The sequence below is a fragment of the Solanum stenotomum genome, chromosome 11 (assembly GCF_019186545.1).
Source record: "Solanum stenotomum isolate F172 chromosome 11, ASM1918654v1, whole genome shotgun sequence".
In the NCBI taxonomy this organism is placed as follows: Eukaryota; Viridiplantae; Streptophyta; class Magnoliopsida; order Solanales; family Solanaceae; genus Solanum; species Solanum stenotomum.
The window spans coordinates 28,763,680-28,788,140 of NC_064292.1; the positions used below are offsets into that span (position 1 = coordinate 28,763,680).

The 24,461-nt window shown below is 28.8% G+C and overlaps 2 pseudogenes; one reads left to right on the top strand and one right to left on the bottom strand.

The window, feature by feature from the left end:
• The first annotated feature begins 8,321 nt into the window (after positions 1-8,321).
• On the top strand, positions 8,322-9,411 carry LOC125845813 (uncharacterized; annotated as a pseudogene).
• Positions 9,412-9,413: 2 nt separating this feature from the next.
• Positions 9,414-10,469, bottom strand: LOC125845814 (uncharacterized; annotated as a pseudogene).
• Between the last annotated feature and the right edge of the window lie 13,992 nt (positions 10,470-24,461).

Genomic DNA, 24,461 nt, shown 5'->3' on the forward strand with positions numbered 1-24,461 from the left:
GGCTTCGGCAGAATTGAGAGAGCTTAAAGCTCAATCCAGGAGCTTATTGATAAAGGTTTCATCCATCCTAGTGCTTCCCCGTGGGGTGCTCCTGTCTGTTTTGTTAAGAAGAATGATGGCAGTATGAGGACTGGTGATTTTATTTTAAGACATAAATGAGTGGATTGATACCGGAATGACAAGCTTATGGATAAAGAAAGTCCCATTGAGTATACTTGGGTGAAGGAAATTGAAGATTTCAGTAAGAAAGTGCGTATAAAATTGGGTTATTCCTCTGAATTTGATGGGTATACATGTGTTTGAGGTGTCATGTCGAATAAAAGGTTGACTTTGTAGTGATAGACAGGGCTAACCGAGCGTAATGGTAGTAAGAGTTCGTGATGGATTGTGATGGGATGCAACTATATAATAAGATTGTTGATTAAGTGAATTTTGTATAGTAATTATGACTTGCGAGTATCTAAGGTTGCAGTTTACAAATATTTGGTCAGTAACGTGGTTGTATGGAAAGTTTAAAGAAATTGTGGGACACCACTCGAATAGAATTTAAAAGAGCTAGAGTCATAATGAAGAAAAAAATAGTGGGATGTAGTACAACCTTTAGAGAGAGGCGAGAGCAAGAATATTTTATTTGATTGCAAAGGCTAAAGAGGTATCTTAACAGGGTTTAGAGACGTGTGATTTCATTCATTTTGTTGTGCATATGGTAATAGTGTCATGAGTCCATCAGATTGATTAAAAACTATTAGAATGTACATACATTAGCTCGAGTGTGATAATAAGTGTTTTGTTTTTATTTTTGAGTTTAGTAAAGAGTACGATTGAATTTTTAGCGAAAGATATTGTAAGATCGATGGAGATGCGATCAATGATAAGCAAAGATCCATGAATTCATAAAAATCTTCAAGGAACAAGCTAATGTTGATAGATAAGGGGATTGTGTTATATGGTTGAATTTACAATTCAGATTTTCATAGTAATTCTACATTAGTGGTGATATATCTTGTCAAGGTGTGAATTGCAAGGTGAGAAATGATCATTGTATCAGGTACTTACACCTAGATTGACTCGTAAAGTTTATTACAATTGATTGTTAAATACCTAAGAAAGGTTTTCATTCAAAAGTGTTGTTTTAGAGGAAGGTAAATGGTCGGAATGTTTATGATGGTTGTTAGTATTGAGAGTGTGGGCTTCAGTGGATTGATGTGAAGAGTATGTGGAGTCAACTGAATGGAAATGGCTGGTATCGGCTCTTCGGAGGAAAACCTTTAGTGATATTCAATATTTACTTCATAAATTCTAATGTGACCATCTATTTTATTTTGTACATGGTTGTGAGTATGATTCACTAGCTATGCTCACGTGTGTTTTCACTTTTGTGGGTGGATCCCTAGTGGTGGATCAGGTGTACCGATCCTGCAATGTTCTCTTGGTTGAGTGGGATGATTGGGAAGACTTGGTTATTTCAAATGACATATTTGGTGTTGTCTTGGAGTTGTTAAACTATTCCAGTGGTTCTACATGTACCCCTTGCTTATGAGAATTTATAGAAGAGCTACCATGCGTATTTATGGTTGTCCGACAATCTTAATATTCATCTAGTCATCGAGGTCATGTATCGATTATGTGTGGTTGAATATAGGTACCTTTGGGTCCAATTGTACTGTACTTAAGTGTAATCTACAATCACAATTACTAAATCTAGTATTTTGATAGTGTTGTTAGAGGGTTTGTATGCTTGGGCATATCCCTTGATGAGTATCGATTGTCTAAGGATCAAACTTTTATAACTTAAGCTCATGGGAATTTATGTTGTGAGATGGAGATGCTGATAAAAACTATGGTTTTTTGGGTATTATGAGTGTACGTTGGTTGGTTCAGGTTCACTTCTAATTGTAGCGAGTATTGATATAGAATTTTATCATGCTTATGTGAGAAAGGATTTGTCCTTATGATTGCGTCATGGTCCTTGATAACATGTTGCAGAGGTGTGTACGATCAACTTTGGTGGTTGTTAGGAATCGCTTTTGTTGTTAGTTAAGTTTACATACAACAATATTTATCACTCGATTATTGAGATTACTTCATTGAGGCATTGTATATGAGGATGTGTTTTAATTTAATGGTTGGTTTGGGGATGGAGATTACATCATAAAGTGAGACTCAATTTTGTTAAACAAAGACCTTCGGTGTGAAGAAGAATCGGTTGCAATTCTTGATCGCGATGTTCGAAAGCTGAGAACCAAGGAGATAAGTCCGTAAAAGTTCAATGGAAGCATCATCTGTTTGAGGAAGATACTTGGGAAATCGAGAAGGACATGCGAGACAAGTATCCCCAGCTATTCGACGATTCAGATACTACTCTACTCATTCCTTAGCCAGTTCTCCTAGTTTATCACTCGGGGATGAGTGATGGGTAAATTGGTATCTATTGTAACGTTCTATTTCCGTCGTTATGGAAAAGCCAATGGGGAAAGAATTTGGGCCAAAAAACATTTGAGTAGTGACTTGAAAATTTCTAGCCTAGGCCAGACTTTGACGAAATCTGAGTCAGGTAAGGTCTAGGGAAATCTAGTAATGAATGGGGGAATTAATTATGAATTTGATCATATGAGTGGATAGCCAAGATGTTAAAGAGCCCATACGGCTTAACGGAATCAAATTCGGGCGAGTAAAACGCGTGAAATGGTAGTTTTTGAACGTCAAGGGTTGAAGGTGTGTAGCAAAATAGGAGCTTGGAACTCAAATTCTCACCTTCTGTCTCCGTGCAAGAAACCAGAGCAGGGTTAGTTCCGCCAGGGAGGGGCCGATGTGGCGGGATAGTCGCAACTTAAATCGGGTAAAAACCCCAAAAATGTTATTTTCTGCAATAGTTCATTCTTGAGAGATAAGGGACCACCCAGTGCAGTTTCTTGACAGTTTTCCACAACTTCTAGCGCTAAAGGTAAGATTATTACTCCTTTAATCCATTTTTCGATCCGTAGAACTTAGAATCTTGGGTGATTATCATTGGGGGGGGGGGGGGGCCTGTAATTAATTGTGGGTAAAGCCCTAATTGAACATTAGGATCTTGGGTTTTTCCATGGATTCAGAGCTATGGATAAAAAGAAATATATTAGTAGAAAAATAAAAAAAATAAGAAGAAAATTAAACAAATTATATCCAGAATATAAACAACTTAATATCACAAAAACTGATAACGATAAATTAGATCAATTAATAGATAATATATCTAAATTAGAATATAAATATATTCAATAGTTAAAGATACAATGAATAATGAGAATAACGAATATGGATAAAAACTTATTGAAATAATTATAGCAAAAAGACAAGAATTAAGACATAGGCAAAATAGACTTAACAGTAATATATTTGCAGAAATTTGTAAAAAATCTATAGTAGCACAGAGAAAAACTATTTAATATCTACAAATACAAATAGAAAACTTAGAATATAAACTACAACACAATTTAGAAATGAATAAAGAAGAATACGCAATAGATGAAAAAACAAATGAAAACTATGACGGACTAAAAATAAAGATAATATTTTCTAATCTAGAAAGAAGATATAAGAAAATAGGTGACAATCTAAGTTTAATAATAGATAAAGAAACAGTAAAAATAGAAGATAGTTTAACTGCTATGATAAGAATAACAAAAGAAAATGAAGAAATAGATAAAAAAACAGAAATTGAAAAAATAAAACAACAAGTAAAAAAGGAAGTACAACAATTAGAAGAAGTAAAAAATACTAAAATAATAGAACTAGAAAAAGAGCTGGCAATATGAAAGAAATGTATGAAATTAAACAAAAAGCGAAAGATCAAAAAACAAAATTAGCAAACGAGATAAATAAATTTAAAGAAAAATTACAATTAGAAGAACTAGAAGAAAAAGAAGAAAACCAAGATAATCTACCTGAAATAGGAATTGATGAAATAAATAATGATGATCTAGAAAAACAACATTCAGAAACAAGCGAAACATATACGGAACTTTTAGCAAACATAGATACAAAGAATTTAGAAGTAAATACAAGAGACGTAGACATGGATGAAAAACCAAGTACATCAGGAGTAAGAAATCCAAAAAATCCAAAATACTATAATACAAACTATGGACAATATGATAGAGAAAAAACTATGTGGGATAAAAGATTGAATAAAAAATGGACACCTAAACCAATAACTGAACAACATAATTTTTTAGATTTAGACTATGTTGTAGATATAAATTAAACAATACAATTATGGATGGAATATATATCAAAACAATTAATAGATAACAAAATAGGAATGACAGAAACACCTGTATATATAGAAAGAACACTTATAGGAACAGTAAAATTATGCCTACAAAATTTATCAGATGAAAGTTTAAAATTTTAAGAAGTAATAAAAAATTTGATGGTGAAATAGCTACTACAACTATGGAAATAATTATATAAATACGAAGTAGCTATAAGAAACGAATTTAGTAGTATGACAACATAATTAGAAGAACAAAATAAAGAAAAAATCATAAACTGGAATCTAATGACAAAATTAGCAATATATAATATGTGTTATATAGATGAATATACATGTGCATTTAGAGAATACTATTATAAAGAAATATATAGCATAGAAGAGAGTAAAGAAATAAGAAAATTTTATTTTACAAAATTACCAGAACCTTTCAATTCAAAAGTAATAAAAAGTTGGAATGAAGAAGGATTAACAGATACCTTAGGAACTAGAATGAAATTCTTACAACGATGGTTTATAGAACTATATGAAAAAACATAAAGAAGAAATAAAAATGGAAAAAATATTGGTAAAAAACTTAGCATGTTACAAAAATAAAACAGCACCCCAATTCGGTTGTATAGACAGATACTATAAAAATAAATATAATATAAAATACAGATCAAAATATAAATATAAAAAACAAAGTAGAAGATACTATGTAAAAAACTATAAAACTAAAAGACCATATAGACCAAAGAAAAAAGTAACAGAATGTACTTGTTACAATTGTGGAAAATTAGGACATATAGAAAAAAAATTGTACATTACCTAAAAATTCAAAGAAAAAACAATATCAAAAATATTGGTAGACAATGAAAAATATACACAAATAGAGTACGTAGATTATGAATTAAAAAGTGAAGATAGTATATATGAATTGTCAGAAAACGAAACAGACGAAATGGAAAACAATTCAGTAATAGAATCAGATAATGAATACTATATCAATGACTGAAACAGATATACAAATAATAACTAAAGAAAAATATCAAGATGAAGAATCGACAGAACAAAAAATAATATTTGATAATAATATATTTGAACAAATAAAAGGAAAAGAATTAGACCTAAGCGTAGAAAAAATATTCGAAATACCAACAATAAGAAATTGGTTTAAACGACAAAAAGAAGAATATTATGTAGTAAGTCAAAGAGAACATATCATAGATTGCAAATACACCAAAGGAAAGGCTAAAATACCAATAATAAACAAACGAATAATCAATAAAGAAATACAAGATATTAAGGCTAAAAATTCAATTAAATATGTACATTTAGGAGGAACAGAGATATTAATAAAAGAATGTTTTAGAGAAGGAATAAATACACCTATAGAAATATACTTAGCAGATGATAGGATCATACAACCTATAGAAATGAGTATAAATAAGTGCAGTAAAAGATAACCTCATATACCAAAAATTTAAATTCATAATAAGTGCTAACTACTCAGTAGCAATAAATGACATGAATATAGATAAATCACTAGTATTATATTGGAAAATGTTAGGGATAGAACTAGCCCCAGATAGAAAAGTATTTACAGTTAGCTGTAAAAAATTGTATGTTTTAACAACAAAACATAAGATAACAGCAAAATATAAAATAAATAAAATTAAAATAGAAAATCCTTTTGAGAGAATAGTTACAGTCATAGATAATAGTGACTATAGTTATAATGAGATTGACATAGAAGAAGATTTAGAAATAATAAAAGAAAGATTAAGCACATCAAAAAGAATAAACTATGAAATACCCCAAATATCATCAAAAATGAGTACCTCAAGAAGAATAGATAAAACTTCACAAAAATCAATAGAAGAAGAAATAAAACCATATCATTATTACATAACAGGAGTAATGGAGCAACGAAAATATCTAATATTAATAAATACAGGACAAGAAGAAAACTATATTACAAGAGAATTAGTAACAGAAGATGAAATAATTACTACTGCACAATTATGCCCTGAACTACCAAAGACATTAATTTATACCAAAGAAACTACAGAAAAGGAAATAATCATTGGAGTGGTACCAATAGTAATAAAGTTTAAAATATATCAAGAAGATAAAAATATCACTTTAGGAATAAAATGGTTAGAACAAGTAAAACTATATAATTTAGAAGACAAACAGTTAACAATAAATTATAATAATAAGAAGATAATAAAAAAAAGAACTTTCTTATGATAAAAACATGAAAATATATATACTTGCAAAAATAATAATAAAAGGATATTACAACAGATATTGTACACCAATGATAGACACAGGAGCAGAAGCTAACATATGTAAATACAATTGCTTACCAGAAGATAAATGGGAAAAATTAAAAACACCGATAGTAGTAACAGGATTTAATAATGAAGGAAGCATGATCACATATAAGGCAAAAAATATAAAAATTCAAATATGGGATATTATATTAACTATAAAAGAAATATATAACTTTGAATTGACCACAAAAGATATGCTATTGAGAATGCCATTTTTAGGAAAATTATACCCACATATAATAACAAAAACACACTGGTGGTTCACAACATCATGTAAACAAAAAATAGGAGCAAAAAGAGTGAATAACAAAAAACGAAATACAACAGAATGGATAAAAGGTAGTGAAAAAATTACACAAAAATTAGAAAATATAAAAGATGAAGACCCTTAAATAGAACTAACTATAGATAAAGTAAAAATAATCCAAGATAAGATAGAATTATTATATAGTGAGGATCCTTTACAAGGATGAGAGAAACATAAAACAAAAGTAAAAATTGAGCTAATTGATAATAATAATAGTATAATAACCCAAAAACCATTAAAGTATAATTTTAATGATTTAACCGAATTCAAGATACATATAAATGAATTACTAGAAAAAGGATATATATAAGAAAGCAATAGTAAGCATACAAGCCCAACATTTATTGTAAATAAACATAATGAACAAAAAAGAGGAAAAAATAGAATGGTTATTGACTATAGAAATTTAAATGCAAAAATTGAAACATATAATTACCCAATACCCAATAAAATATTAAAGATAAGACAAATACAACGATATAATTATTTTAGCAAATTTGACTGCAAATCAGGATTCTACCACTTCAAGTTAGAAGAAGAATCTAAAAAACTTAAAGTATTTACAGTACCACAAGGATTCTATGAATGAAATGTATTACCATTTGGATATAAAAATGTACCAGGTAGATATCAACACTTTATGGATAACTACTTTAAACAACTAGAAAATTGTATAGTATACATTGATGATATATTATTATATTCTAAAATACAAGATGAACATATAAGATTATTAGAAAAATTTGTACATATCATAGAATACTCAGGTATAAGCCTGAGTAAAAAAAAAGCAGATATAATGAAAAAGTAAATAGAATTCTTAGGAATACAAATAGACAAAAATGGTATAAAAATGCAAGCATATATAGTAGAAAAGATAATAAATTCTGAGGAACAAATAGATACAAAAAAGAAATTACAATCGTTTCTAGGATTAGTAAATCAAGTAAGAGAATATATACCTAATTTAGCAGAAAATTTAAGACCATTACATAAAAAATTAAAGAAAGATGTAGAATATCATTTTGATAATAAAGATCAACAACAAATACGAAAAATAAAATCATTATGTAAAAAATTACCTAAACTATACTTTCCAGATGAAAATGAAAAATTCACCTATATAGTGGAATCAGATGCAAGTGAAATGAGCTACGGAGGAGTATTAAAATATAGATATAATAAGGAAAAAGTAGAACACCATTGCAGATATTATTCAGGAACATTTACAAATTCCGAAATGAAATGGGAAACAAATAGAAAAGAATTATATTCAATATATAAATGTTTATTAGCTTTTGAACCATATATTGTGTATAACAAATTTATTGTAAGAGCAGATAATACACAGGTAAAATGGTGGATAACAAGAAAGGTATAAGACTAGTATTAAATATATTAAATTTTACATTTACAATAGAAATAATATGTACTGACAAGAATGTTATTGCAAATTACATCTCAAGACAAAGCTACCCAAACTGAGAAAGAAAATACTATAGAAGAAATACTCAAAGCCATGAACCTACTTTGCACAAAAGTAGAAAATATTGACAAAGAGCTACAACAAATAAAAAGTCAGCAGCATGACTATAAAAATGCGGAGCTAAGTCGATCAGAAGACTTAAAAATTCGAGAGCTACAAGGTGACGTTGTGAAACGCCTAAAAACCCATAATGATTTATTACATACAACTACAGGAAGCACATCTGCAACAAAAGAAGAAAATAGAACCAGATATGCTAATACTAATATGAATAAAATATTTGAAAAACCATTTATGCCAAAAAACCAAAAATATCCATTATCCATACCACCTCAGCTAAATACATATAAAAGAAAGCCTAGGACAAAACAAAAAGACTTACAACCATATAAGCAGAGCCTACATAGAAAACATCCATATAATACAGACTTTTCAGAACCAGAATCCAAGTTTCAAAAATATAAAAAAATCCCATGAAGATTATATTACACAAAATCTACAGGGATATAATAAGTTGATTGCACAACCGGGAACAAGTACCAATCTAGTAGGAACTTGCTATAACTATGGACTATTAAATACCGTATATACCCAAACAGGAGATGAGATATCAGCAATACCAGAGTTACGCACGATATTTATGCATTATAAAAGAATAACTAAAGGAACACTCTTTTATATAAAGTTCTATTCAACACCAGTAGAAATATTGTATGATGAAATTAAACCTATCATACAAGTTATAAAAATTGGATTAACCAGGGAAATGATAATACCAGAAAAAATAGAATGACAAGACGAGATACAAAAAGTAGAGATACCAGAATTTTATGCCAGAAAGCGGATTATTGAAATAGCTACTATTTTAAACGAATTAACAACCAATTATTTAAATGGAAAGTCAGTATGGAGCTATTATGCAAAAGAGCAAACTATGATATATTCAAATTCTAGAGAAGTTAGAGAAGCAGATATGGAAGAAATACGACAATGGATATTAAGCTTATTAAAAGTTTATCATGCTATGATATTCATGAATCAATAGATTTAGCTACGCATAATCATAAATAAATTGAATTTCCATTGTCGTATTTCTTCCATATCTGCTTCTCTAACTTCTCTAGAATTTGAATATATCATAGTTTGCTCTCTTGCATAATAGTTTCATACAAAATTTTCATTTAAATAATTGTTTGTTAATTCGTTTAAAATAGTAGCTATTCCAATAATTCGCTTTCTGGCATAAAATTCTGGTATCTCTACTTTTTGTATCTCGTCTTGTCGTTCTATTTTTTCTGGTATTATCATTTTCCTGATTAATTCGATTTTTATAACTTGTATGATAGATTTTATTTCATCATAAAATATTTCTACTGGTGCTGAATAGAACTTTATATAAACGAGTGTTCCTTTAGTTATTCTTTTATAATGCATAAATGCCTTGTGTAACTCTGGTATTGCTGATATCTCATCTCCTGTTTGGGTATATACAGGAGATGTAGCAAGTTCCTACTAGATTGGTACGTGTTCCCAGTTGTGCAATCAGTTTATTATATCCCTGTAGATTTTGTGTAATATAATCTTCATGGGATTTTTTTGTATTTTTGGATCTTGGATTCTGGTTCAGAAAAGTCTATATTTTATGGGTTTTCTATGTAGGATCTGGTTATATGGTTATAAGTCTTTTTGTTTTGTCCTAGGCTTTCTTTATATGTATTTAGCTGAGGTGGTATGAATAATGGATCTTTTTGGTTCTTTTGGCATAAATGATTTTTCAGATATTTTATTCATATTAGTATTAGAATATCTGGTTCTATTTTCTTCTTTTGTTGTAGATGTGCTTCCTGTAGCTGCATGTAACAAATCATTATGGGTTTTTAGGTGTTTCCCAACGTCACCTTGTAGCTCTGGAATTTTTAAGTCTTCTGATCGACTTAGCTCAGCATTTTTATAATCATGTTGCTGACTTTTTATTTGTTGTAGCTCTTTGTCAATATTTTCTACTTTTGTGCAAAGTAGGTTCATGGCTTTAATTATTTCTTCTATAGTATTTTCTTTCTCAGTTTGGGTAGCTTTGTCTTGAGATGTAATCTGCAATAACATTCTTCTCAGTACATATTACTTCTATTGTAAATGTAAAATTTAATATATGCAATACTAGTCTTCGTATCTCTTTGGTTTGTTACTGAATCTTGTACCTTTCTTGTTATCTACCATTTTACCTGCGTATTACCTGTTCTTACAATAAATTTGTTATACACAATATATGGTTCAAAAGCTAATAAACATTTATATATTGAATATAAATCTTTTCTATTTATTTTTCATTTTATTTCGGGATTTGTAAATGTTCCTGAATAATATCTGCAATGGTGTTATACTTTTTCCTTATTATATCTATATTTTAATACTCCTCCGTAGCTCATTTCACTTGCATCTGATTCCACCATATAGGTGAATTTTCCATTTTCATCTAGAAAGCATAGTTTAGGTAATTTTTTACATAATGATTTTATTTTTCGTATTTGTTCTTGATCTTTATTATCAAAATGATATTCTACATCTTTCTTTAATCTTTTATGTAATGGTCTTAAATTTTCTGCTAAATTAGGTATATATTCTCTGACTTGATTTAGTAATCCTAGAAACGATTGTAATTTCTTTTTTGTATCTATTTGTTCTTCAGAATTTATTATCTTTTGTACTATATGTGTTTGCATTTTTATACCATTTTTGTCTATTTGTATTCCTAAGAATTCTATTCAAATGGTAATACATTTCATTCATAAAATCCTTGTGGAACTGTAAATACTGTAAGTTTTTTAGATTCTTCTTCTAACTTTAAGTGGTAGAATCTGGATTTGCAGTCAAATTTGCTAAAATAATTATATCTTTGTATTTGTCTTATTTTTAATATTTTATTGGATATTGGGTAATTATATGTTTTAGTTTTTGCATTTAAATTTCTATAGTCAATAACCATTCTATTTTTTCCTCTTTTTTGTTCACTATGTTTATTTACAATAAATGTTGGGCTTGTATGCTTACTATTCCTTTCTTGTATATATCCTTTTTCTAGTAATTCATTTATCTGTATCTTGAATTCGGTTAAATCATTAAAATTATACTTTAATGGTTTTTGGGTTATTATACTATTATTATCAATTAGCTCAATTTTTACTTTTGTTTTATGTTTCTCCAATCCTTGTAAAGGATCCTCACTATATAATAATTCTAACTTATCTTGGATTATTTTTACTTTATCTATAGAGAATATAATTAATTCTATTTTAGGGTCTTCTTTTTTATATTTTCTAATTTTTGTGTAATTTTTTCACTACCTTCTATCCATTCTGTTGTTTTTCGTTTTTTGTTATTCACTCTTTTTGCTCCTATTTTTTGTTTACATGGTGTTGTGAACCACCAATGTGTTTTTGTTATTATATGTGGGCATAATTTTTCTAAAAATGGCATTCCCAATACCATATCTTTTGTGGTCAATTCAAAGTTAAATATTTCTTCTATAGTCAATATTTTATCCCATATTTGTATTTTTATATTTTTTGCCTTATATGTGATCATGCTTCCTTCATTATTAAATCCTGTTACTATTATCGGTGTTTTTAATTTTTCCCATTTATCTTCTGGTAAGCAATTGTATTTACATATGTTAGCTTCTGCTCCTGTGTCTATCATTGGTGTATAATATCTGTTGTAATATCCTTCTATTATTATTTTTGCAAGTATATATATTTTCATGTTTTTATCATAAGAAAGTTCTTTTTATGATTATCTTCTTATTATTATAATTTATTGTTAACTGATTGTCTTCTAAATTATATGGTTTTCTTTGTTCTAACCATTTTATTCCTAAAGTGATATTTTTATCTCCTTGATATACTTTAAACTTTATTACTATTGGTACTCTTCCAATGATTATTTCCTTTTCTATAGTTTCTTCGGTATATATTAATGCCTTTGGTAGTTCAGGGCATAATTGTTCAGTAGTAATTATTTCATCTTCTGTTACTAATTCTCTTGTAATATAGTTTTCTTCTTGTCCTGTATTTATTAATATTAGATATTTTCGTTGCTCTATTACTCCCGTTATGTAATAATGATATGGTTTTATTTCTTCTTCTATTGATTTTTGTGGAGTTTTATCTATTCTTCTTGAGGTACTCATTTTTTATGATATTTGGATTATTTCATAGTTTATTCTTTTTGATGTGCTTAATCTTTCTTTTATTATTTCTAAATCTTCTTCTATGTCAATCTCGTTATAACTATAGTCATTATTATCTATGACTTATGACGGTAACTATTCTCTTAAAAGGATTTTCTATTTCTATTTTATTTATTTTATTTTTTGTTGTTATCTTATGTTTTGTTGTTAAAACATTCAAGTTTTTACATCTAGCTGTAAATTTTACTTCCTAGGGCTAGTTCTATCCTTGACATTTTCCAATATAATACTAGTGATTTATCTATATTCATGTCATTTATTGCTACTGAGTAGTTAGCACTTATTATGAATTTAAAATTTTGGTATATGAGGTTACCTTTTACTGCACTTATTATATTTTTTTTCTATAGGTTGTATGATCCAATCATCTGTTAATTATATTTTTATGGGTGTATTTATTCCTTCTCTAAAATATGTTTTTATTAATATCTCTGTTCCTCCTAAATGTACATATTTAATTGGATTTTTAGCCTTAATATCTTGTATTTCTTTATTGATTATTCGTTTGTTTATTATTGGTATTTTAGCCTTTCCTTTGGTATATTTGCAATCTATGATATGTTCTCTTTGACTTACTACATAATATTCTTTTTTTTGTCGTTTAAACCAATTTCTTACTATTGGTATTTCTAATATTTTTTCTACGCTTAGGTCTAATTCTTTTCCTTTTATTTGTTCAAATATATTATTATCAAATATTATTTTTTGTACTGCCGATTCTTCATCTTGATATTTTTCTTTAGTTATTATTTGTATATCTGTTTCAGTCATTGATATAGTATTCGTTATCTGATTCTATTACTGAATTGTTTTCCATTTCGTCTGTTTCGTTTTCTAATAATTCATATATACTATCTTCACTTTCTAATTCATAATCTATGTACTCTATTTGTGTATATTTTTCATTGTCTACCAGTATTTCTGATATTTGTTTTCTCTTTGAATTTTTAGTTAATGTACAAATTTTTGCTATATGTCCTAATTTTCCACAATTGTAACAAGTACATTCTATTAATTTTTTTTTTGGTCTATATGGTCTTTTAGTTTTATAGTTTTTTACATAGTATCTTCTTCTTGGTTTTTTATATTTATATTTTGATCTGTATTTTTTATTATATTTCTTTTTATAGTATCTATCTGTACAATAGAATTGGGGGTGCTGTTTTATTTTTGCAACATGCTAAGTTTTTTACCAATATTTTTTCCATTTTTATTTCTTCTTTATGTTTTTCACATAGTTCCATAAACCATCGTTGTAAGAATTTCATTCTAGTTCCTAAGGTATCTGTTAATCCTGCTTCATTCCAACTTTTTATTACTTTTGAATTGAAATGTTCTGGTAATTTAGTAAAATATAATTTTCTTATTTCTTTACTTTCTTCTATGCTATATGTTCCTTTATAATAGTATTCTCTAAATGCACATGTATATTCATCAATATAACACATATTACATATTGCTAATTTTGTCATTAGATTCCGGTTGATGATTTTTTCTTTATTTTGTTCTTCTACTTCTGTTGTCATACTACTAAATTCGTTTCTTATAGCTACTTCATACTTATATAATATTTCCATAGTTGTAGTAGCTATTTCACCATCAAATTTTTTATTACTTCTTAAAGTTTTTAAACTTTCATCTGATAAATTTTGTAGCCATAATTTTACTGTTCCTATAAGTGTTCTTTCTATATATCCTGGTGTTTCTGTCATTCCTTTTTGGGGCGGAATTTGTCATGCTTTTAGGTATAGAAGGCTTTATCATAATATTCTTTTTTCAAGGGTATTAATCTAATTATTTCTTTTATATTTTCTAGAATATATTCTATATATTGTATATCTTGGGTTCTTTGATATATTTCTATATTTTCTTTTATTTGGTCTCCTAATAAGGTTATATTTTCAATAGTTGCTTGCCAATATTGGAGGCATTCGTAGTTTATCATTAGTCTGAGTATTCTAATTCTAGATCGCTAATATCAATTCGTTCTAGGTCTATATTTATTTCATCTATTTCATACCAGGTTTGGGCCGGTAGTTCTAATTCTTCAAAGCTAAATATTTTATCCCATATTATTCTTCTTAATTCAATTATTTCTATATCTTTCGTTTTTTTGTTGTTGATTGAAGATGTTCATAGGACAAAACCCATTTATTGTATAACTAGTGAACTTATTCGCGCTATGCGCGGTTGCAAAATATATTTACATATTGATTTTATTTTTTTAAATTTAATCGAGATAAAATACGTTATTTTCATAATATCAAAATAAGATAAGTTAATAATATGAGGCATACATGAAAAAATAAATTAGAAATATATGAAAATTAAAAGCAAAAATAAATTCAACCAATTGCATAACTTTTTGCACATTATAGATTTTAAAGAACAATCTATTATAAAATCAACATTCATTTTATATAGAAGATGAACAATTTATCATAGTATAGAGGAAATAGACAATCTATCAATGAAGTCAACATTCATTGGTAAAAAATGTGTCTCGTAAGTCCTCTCACCAGTCACTCTTATTTAAGTGTTACTTTCTTTTTGTTTAAATGTTATTCATGAAATTTTGTCCATACTTTATCATAAAAATAATAATAATATATGACTAAACAGTTGATATCACCAATTTAATAAAAGAAAATTATTTTTTATTAATCAAGCACTTTTTAATCATTCATGCAAATTTCTATAACTTTGGCATCATCTATTAAAAATAAATGATATAAATAATTTGTAAGTAAAGACAACCAATCACCATTGAGTAAGAAAACATAGAAAATTAATGTAAATGTAAAAAAAAAATTAAAAAAAATACAAGGTGATAGACCACTTGACGAATGCAAATAGGAGATGATAATCGTTTGTTATTTTAAATAATTTTATCGTCAAACATTTCTTGTGTGTGTGAATATACGATCATTGACCAGAGAGAAATATCACAACACTTTTCTAATATTTAGATTTATAAGAAATAAATGGAAAATCAAATAAAAAGGAGAAAAAAATAAATATGATTATTGATCAAAGTTATATGTCAAGACATGCTACACCTCCTCTTCTATATCTACTTTACTTGATTTACTATATATTAAATAAAAATTTATACAAAACAAATAAAAATGAATGCAATAAATTAGTGCTATCTAGAATAAAAAAGTTCCACTCAAAATAATAGGTCTCGTAGGCTCTGTGTTTGACCTTGTCTTGGGTTCGTGTCCATTGTTACCGAAAGCTCCTTTCTCGTTGATTTCAACCCTTGATGTCCTTAAATCCTTTGAAAAAATGAAAGAGAAAAAAACGAATAATAAAAGATAAATATAATATAATATTATATACTAAAGAAGGAGGAAATGAAAATGAAAATGAAAATGAACATCCAACATAGCTAAGGATGAATGCTATTTATAGAGGGGCTAAGTCATAATAAATTAGGTAGAAGGAAGTAGAGAAGACATGTTATTTTGTGGAGAATGCAAAAAGATGAAGGTTTTTTGCAACTCATGAAATATAATTAGATGTAATACTATTTAAGTGGAGAATGCAAAAAGATGAAGATTTTTTGTAACTCATGAAATATAATTAGTGCAATACTATTTTAATTACTACCCAATTGATTAATTCATGAAAATAATGAAGTAAATTTTTTTCTTGAAAGGAGATAGAAAATGAATAGGTTTTAGGCATGTGAAGAGTTTTTATTGTAAATGTACCTCCATTAATAAAATATTTATTTGTATTAAATTAAGTAAATTACTTCTATAATAAAATAATTGATTTAAATAAGGAAAAATGATAAATAAAAAAAAAGAGAAAAAAAATAAATATGAATGAAGGCCATAGAGAGGTATCACATCACATTGTCTATGTTTCTCCTTTATTTTATATATATAGATATAGATTTTGTACCCCCAAAATTTTGGTATCTAATCCTCTTACTTTATGGCTTGAGAAAGCCTATTATGCTAAAGGATAATTCTCATGTTAGTGTTAAGATTCTTATAGTCTTATACTAGTATTTATATCCGTGTGTTGCGCAAATATTTTTAAATGTCATAATTATTAAAGTAAAATTAAATTATGAAATTTATTTACTTGTTAATATATTTTTAAATAGATAAAATTTATTTACTTGTTAATATAATATTTAAATAGTACTCCATCCGTTTTACAAAGAGTGACTTGGTTTGACTTGGCACGAAGTTTTAGAAAATAAAGAAGACTTTTAAATTTTGTGGTCCTAAATTAAAGTTATGTCAAATGTACTAAACTGCTCTTCAATCTTGTGGCTTTAAACATATCACTTGGAAAGCTGAAATTAAAATGTTACCAAAAAAGGAAAGAGGTCATTCTTTTTTAAACAGACTAAAAAGGAAAGGAGGTCATTCTTTTTGAAACGGAGGGAATATAATATTATATTATTACTATTTATATGATCATATTAACTTAAAGATACAATATATAACTTTTTTGGTATAATATTGTTCTAATAGTTATGATCAATTACATTTTTATGTTACAATATATTTATGCTAAGCTACTAAAAAAGTTTTTTTTTCTTATAAAAAAAATCAAATTCCATCTCTAACATGAAATATTTAATACTATAAAACTAAAAAAATAAATTTAAATGGTTTATACATGTATAATTCAAAACTACAAATTTTAAAAATATTATTTACTGATTTTAACTCGAGTCAAATTATTAATGGAAAAAGATTATTAAATTATAATTATTAATTATTATTTAATATTTAATACAAACATGAAAATATAATTTAATATATAATTAATTAAATACATTCATATTTATTATTGAAATTAATTAAATTCACATAGTGAAGCAATTCCTTGATTTTACATATAAATAGTATTTTTTAAAATTAAATTTCATTATATTTATGCACTGTAAATAACCAAAATAAAAATAAAAATACAATAAACAAAAGAAATAACTTTTTTTGTATAACACTATAATTTATTTTTATGATAAAAAGAAGTCAAGTGGTCACAACTGTTATGTTTGAATATATTTATTTTTGTTAATAAAAATATATATTAGATATATTGTTTTTATATGTTTGAAACTTTTATTTTTCTTTTAAAAATTTAAATTATATTTAGTGATTCAATGATAAATTTTATTTTATTTGTAGTAATTGTATTTCATCTCCTATTAGATATATATAAATAGAATAATAACAGATATTTCCCCCTAATAATAAATATGGATGAAAATATTAAAAGTAAATAAATTTTGAATTTTAAGCTAAGTCCTTTCAAAATTAATATTTTTTACCTAAGAATATGTACTATTCATATCCATAATTAAATAATCCACTTATATGTTGCACATTTTATTTTCTTGAACCTTTAGTTTTTTAAAACAAATATCCATTTTTATTTTTATAATTACTCAATATTAAAAAAACATTATTTAATTTTTCGTGTTAATTATTTTGAGTGGAGATAAGTGAATTATTATGTGCCTATTATTTATGAGAAGAGATTGTACACTTTCAGGAGGAATTGATTTTTTTTGTACACAAATTTGAAACTGAGCTCAATAACTTTTAAAATTAATTGCAGTAAAAATTGGAGATAAATTAATTAATTTAATCATTATAGGAGATAAAAATTAATTTTGTTGTAGCAATTAATAAGGGGTAAAAACGTGATTTACTCTATTGTAGTAAATTATATTAAGTGAGTATACAAATAAATTTTAAATATTTTTTTTCGTAATATAATTTTTTTTCAATTTATTAATTTTTTTTGTTAATCTATTTTTATAGTTTATGAATAAGTGGAAATGTAATGGGAAGTTTTAAACTGCCTATTAATTTTAGAAAAAGAAATAACCATGATAATATTGTTAGTTACTCAATAAAAATTTAAAGTTTTTAAATTTGTAATTTTGAAAGAGATCATTCAAATTTTTAATGTTTACATTTTTATCTTTATATAAACTTTATATTTATTAGAGTAGTATAATTTATTTTTTATTATATAGTTTTTTTCCAATCATTTTTTAGAGTTTGTGCATAAGTGAGAAGGATGTTTGTCACGACCCAGACCATCGTGATTGGCACCCACACTAGCCCTATGGTGGGAAAACCATTACTACTAACCAACTAACCCCAAAGTCTAAACATTTAAAGATACGTAAGCAGGTTTAATTGCAAAAATAAAGTAGAGTTCCCATAAACTCCAAAAGTCTAACAATGATTGCGGAATTAATGCCTAGAACCTGAAATTCAATGTATCAAAACACCTACTAATGACAAGTCTAAGAAAATGGGTACAACCCAAACTAAACATAAGAAATCTAAAGTACTAGTCTTAGTCTGAAGGAAGTGGACATAAACAATAGAGAACTCATGGCAGCCCAGAAGAACTGGCTTACCCTTTAATTCAAATCGATCACTGGTCTTCTAAACGAGGTCTGTCAGTAGCCTCCTGAAGATACACTGTACTCAACAAAGAAAGAGCAAGTACAGTATCAGTACACAACCACTGTAGGATCACACAGCTATCCCAATAAGTGCAACATATATAAGTCATTACAACATAATAAACATGCAAACACCGAACATATACAATATCAATTATCACTTATGAAAAACGTACAATTTCACAATCTAAAATATATACAAATATGCCAAGTCATTGGTGTAGCGACCCTTTCGGAAGGATACTACCACTCAATAAAGAATCTACTTTAATACCTGCGACATTTAAAAGAGATTAAAGTAGGGAGTATTGATTAAAATCTAGTAGGGGGATTAGGTTTTAAAAAATAAATAAAATAGTTATGGATGTGCATCGTGCCCATTTGAACATTCATTTGCGTCAAATTAAAACTACGTAGAATTTTAACTTATGGCGGAAAAACCCTTCCAAGATAATCTAAGCAAATAACTTACGAGATTTTCATGCATATATTATCCTCACACTTCAAAGTGATATAAAAAGGATATTACCAACTTCCGAGTACCAAAATTAGTTGGTTCATGCTTCATCCAAACATTCAAAATAAATAGTAAATTTAGTATATTACAAGACTTGAGTTTACTCACCCCAAAAGAACAAAACATATAGCAATACTTATTACAACCCATGGTGACATGATCAAATTAGCCCTCAAAATTTCATGTAAATATACAATACATAGATCATGTACAAGTCCCAAGTTTTATACAAAATATAGATGCCTATATGCAAATGTGATCTTCCTTAAGGCTCTCAAAATCCCCATCTCCAATGGTCAGCTTCATGCATCCTCTCGAACATTCCCTATGATAGAAAAAACTATCGCTAAGCATATAGCTTAGTGGTGTAAAAGCTATAGGTTCGGATCCCTCAGATTTACCAAGCTACCTTTCTCAAGTCATGGGCAGCACAATTGAACATAATAAATAAATCAAGTAAACAATATATTAAGAGTCTCAAGTTCGAAATTTAAAGTCCAAATGTCAAGAACGCTCATAGCATCATTTTCCAAGAGATTCAACAACAAGGCTCGCCCAATATATACATCATGTCGTCACACTAAGAACAAACATGTATCAAGAAGGGTCGACGCCCTGTATTAAGAAGGGTGAAGCCCAATAATCAAGAGAACCAAGAACCATATTAAAAATGGCTTTTTAGTTTGTACTTAAAATGGACAACTTCCATTCTTAAGATGGACTAAAAATCCAGAGTCAAGATGGCAAATGATCTGAATCAAGAGGCATGCCAATAGTGATAAAGTCACAGCCACAAGAAGGACAAGGTCCCAAAAAGAGTGCCAAGTGATCAAACAATCTGTACAAGTGGGCGAGTTACATAAGTGTCTTTAATGTCTTAAAGGATAACAACACGGCAATGCAAAGTGACAAGAGGTAACCAAGGTACCAAGATAAACTTACAGATATACCAACAGGTTAAAAGATTACAAGTACAAGTTTATACACAAACCTCAGTGCTTAGCTTAGAAACAGTCCAACACAACTTCAAGAGTTCAAACCGTAGACCAACCAACGTATCAAGGTCCTCAACTTTTTCACGAGTATATACAACCTTAAAAATAAAATATAATAACTTCTTTAATTCCTAGTAGCTCAATAATGTTGATGTAAAAAAGGATTATCATCACAAGTAAGCTTCGCCTATACAAATACGACTATACTCCCAAAACAGTGATTCTGGCCAGTCTAGTACATCATGTCGCAACTTAGATTTGAAAAGGAAAAAGGCAAAACTGGACTGTATATCCCTCATGAAAGATGTAGGTACATCTCTTAATGTTCCAAATAACCAAGAATCATCGCAAAATATATTTTGTACAAAAATATATATTCAAAACATTGACAGTTGTTCATACAGGATTTAAAATTCCAAAATCTGGACAGAACTTGTCCTATGTTGCGTCTCATATTTCGAATCGATAACAACTAAATTAGTGTTGTACATAAACATAAGAGTTGTAGGTATACGAATTAGATTTCCAAATCATATTTATTCACTGAAAAATGAGTTTTACAGAACGAGATATACAAAAAGTACTAAACACTACTTAACTCAAAAAAATAGATTTCGACTACACACCAAAGAGAAGGGTGTGTCTCGAATTCCAGCCAAAAGGACCAAGGTTTTCTTGAAATTTTGAGAGGAATATGGTTAGAGGAAGTCTAAAGGTTTCTTTGATTTAAAGGACACAAATTCTTATAGAGGAGGTGTGAGAATATATCATATAAAAGTGATATCACTTACTAGATATAGCCAAAAATCAAAGGTTGGCTGCCCAGAAGTAAAAGGTTTGCTGCCCAAAAGTATACATATATACCAATATGTATATACCTCACCTCCCTTTCAAGTTATAGATAATTCCAACTAGAATGTTACGTAAATACCCCAAAACAATCCCTTAAATGACTGTCTCAATTTATGTTAAGCAAGTTTGCAAATATGACAAAATTTCAAGTTCCAAAAATGAGAATAAAACATATTGTAGTAATTAAGCAACGGTAAATCGACATGCGACTCTTTGTTAGTATTTTGGGGTGTTACAATTGGTCCTCTCGCGGAACCCATACCCAAACTGTTAGTGTACAGATATGTGGTACTCGATCCAAGTTAGTGTTCCGGATGTGACACCCGATCCATATATGCGCCGGAATGTGGTACCCCATCCAAGTTAGTGTGATTGAATGTAACACCCGATCAATTCAACAAGTCACAATCACAAACACCATGTACATTCTCATATTCATAAAATCAAGAGGTGATTCATGGCATATAGTTTTTCGTTCATACTTATTTACATTAAGTGTGATCAATAATGCAATATTCGCATACATACATGCAATACAGTAATGCAATTACAAATATATATCACACAAACATGAAATCACAATCATCACCTACCTCGAACAAAGCTTGAATCCCCAAAGAAACTTGATTCTTCCTTTCCCAGATTCTTTCCACTTGTTCTTGTTCTACAAACAGTCAATATAATGCAAGGATCAATAAACAAGACCTAATTACCCGGATTATAATCAATAGTATTAACACTAGGTCAAACCCTTGATCCCTTTACCCAGTTTACAACTTCTTCCAACATAACTCTGTAACACCCCGGAAACTAGTAGGCTAAACTAGAGCTTGACGTTAGGGTTTAGAGTCCTGTACGTGCCTCCCTGTATCTTAAAATTTAGGTTTTCATGTTAGAAGTTCAAAGTTTAAACCCCAAGGACCAACCATGGGTCTTTGAGGAAAATGCCTGCTAAAGGCTGCCTGGCAGTGACCCACGGAGGGCACCCACACCTCATGGGTGAGGGGCGTGGATCAAGCCCTAGAAAACAAGTCCCATAACCCTTTCCACGGTTCACCAACATGGGACATGGGTCCTACCATGGTCCGTCAGTGGTGGGCATGGATGGGGCTTGGAAACTGCCTTCTTGCAGTTACACCTAGGGGCGTTTTGGGGTTTTCCATTTTTAATTAACATTAAATGACGTCATTTTAAACTAAATTAGGACACCTATATAAAGATTTTAAGTCAACAAATTATGTCTTCTTTCTCTTAACTTCCAAATACCCAAATCAAAACCGATTTCCCCCAAAATCTTCTCTCTAGATTTCCAAGGAAGAAGAAGAAGAAAATCAAGCTAGGGTTTGAAAAAGAAGTCTTTTTCACTCAATTTCTCTGGAGAATCACAACTAAGGTATGGTATTCCTTCATCCATGGATATTCTTCATCCATGGAGTCCCTCCAAACTCAATTTCAAACTAGTAATTCTCCCAAAAGCTAGGGTTTTACTCCAAGTTATGGATTCCTTTTCAAAAACGTTTCTATTGTATTAACTACTTAATAATATGATTATATTGTTGTTTTGTTATGGTTTTATGATGAAAACTCTCAAGATTCCATGAAATCTCCATATTCCCAATTTATGACATATGATGTGGGTGAATTGATGAAGGAAGAGTATTATAAGATTATGCTTATGGAGATTTAGTTAATTGAATCATGTTAATTTCCATGTCTAATGTAGTATTCTAGATGTGTTGATTGGATATGATCTATGGTCCTTAAAGGGCAAATTATGAGAATTTTGCATGATTGTGAGATTTATGTATATGCTTTAAGAACTCTTAAAGAGTGAAGTGTTCATGATTATGATGATGTTGTTGTGTTGATTGAAAGGCTATAATCATCAACACACAATGAATATAATGTGAAAGGTTTTCTCACAGCATGATGATTCTAAGGTTGAAAGGCAATTCTCACCTAATTGAATCTAATTAGCTATCTTAATGAAGCAAGTTATGAATTAATAAGTACTCCGTGAGAAAGATGCTTAGCATTGAGTGGATATTGTTATGAGATGGAAGCTCTTCCATCAGAAATGGAGGGTTTCTAGAAGCAATCTCTTGATATGGAAGCTCTTATGTAAGAAAATGGCGGGTTTCTAGTAACAATCTCCTTATTCCATAAATTATGTGTGCTATAGGTCTTTAGCTAGTGGATCAACCTAAAGTCTAACAAGCCATGGTCTTACCTTAGGCAAGTAGGACAACCCTTTTCGATGTGGGTAACATGGATTCCATGTTAAGCTCACATGGTCTATGTCGGTTAAGGCTTATTCCCACTTATGACAAGAGCATGAACTATGAACTATGTTTACTCTAGAAGCTTTACTTAGTATGGGTGGGATTATGGTATCTTACTCATGCATTGCACAAGTAGACTTTGAGGGTACTTACGGTATGTTCCCATTATGCTATGATGATCTATATGTTAAATGTGCTTATGACCCATGCTTTTACACTAATCTTCATGATGATTCTTAAACTTGGTAAAGTGCATACTTTTCAACTAACATGTCCTTTTAAGCATGTTTTCATGATTTAATGCATGACTATCATAGTTAGTGCATATTTGTACTAACCCATATCTTCCTACATTTTCCACAAGTGTAAGGTCCAATGTTTGAGGTGATCTTCATTAGATTCAAGCTTGTATTCAACTATTTTCCTAGCCTGTGGCAAGTCCTCATGAGTCGAGGATGGATCTTTCATTTGAGTTTCATTCTTGTATTTTCCCTGTCGGATTATGTTGTTTTGGGGATGTTACTGATTTAGGGCTTTATTTATACTGATTTAGTGTCCTTGAATGCTCATTTTGTGCCAACAAGTGATGTAGAAATCTCAATTTGTAGATATATGGATTGAGGAACAAAGTTAGGATAGAAATGGGCAATAGAGATAACACAAGTAAAAAAGAGAAGGAAAAACAAGCCTGATGATCAACGATGTCACTCAGTGATTCGCCAAGTTGCCACACTACCGCCTAA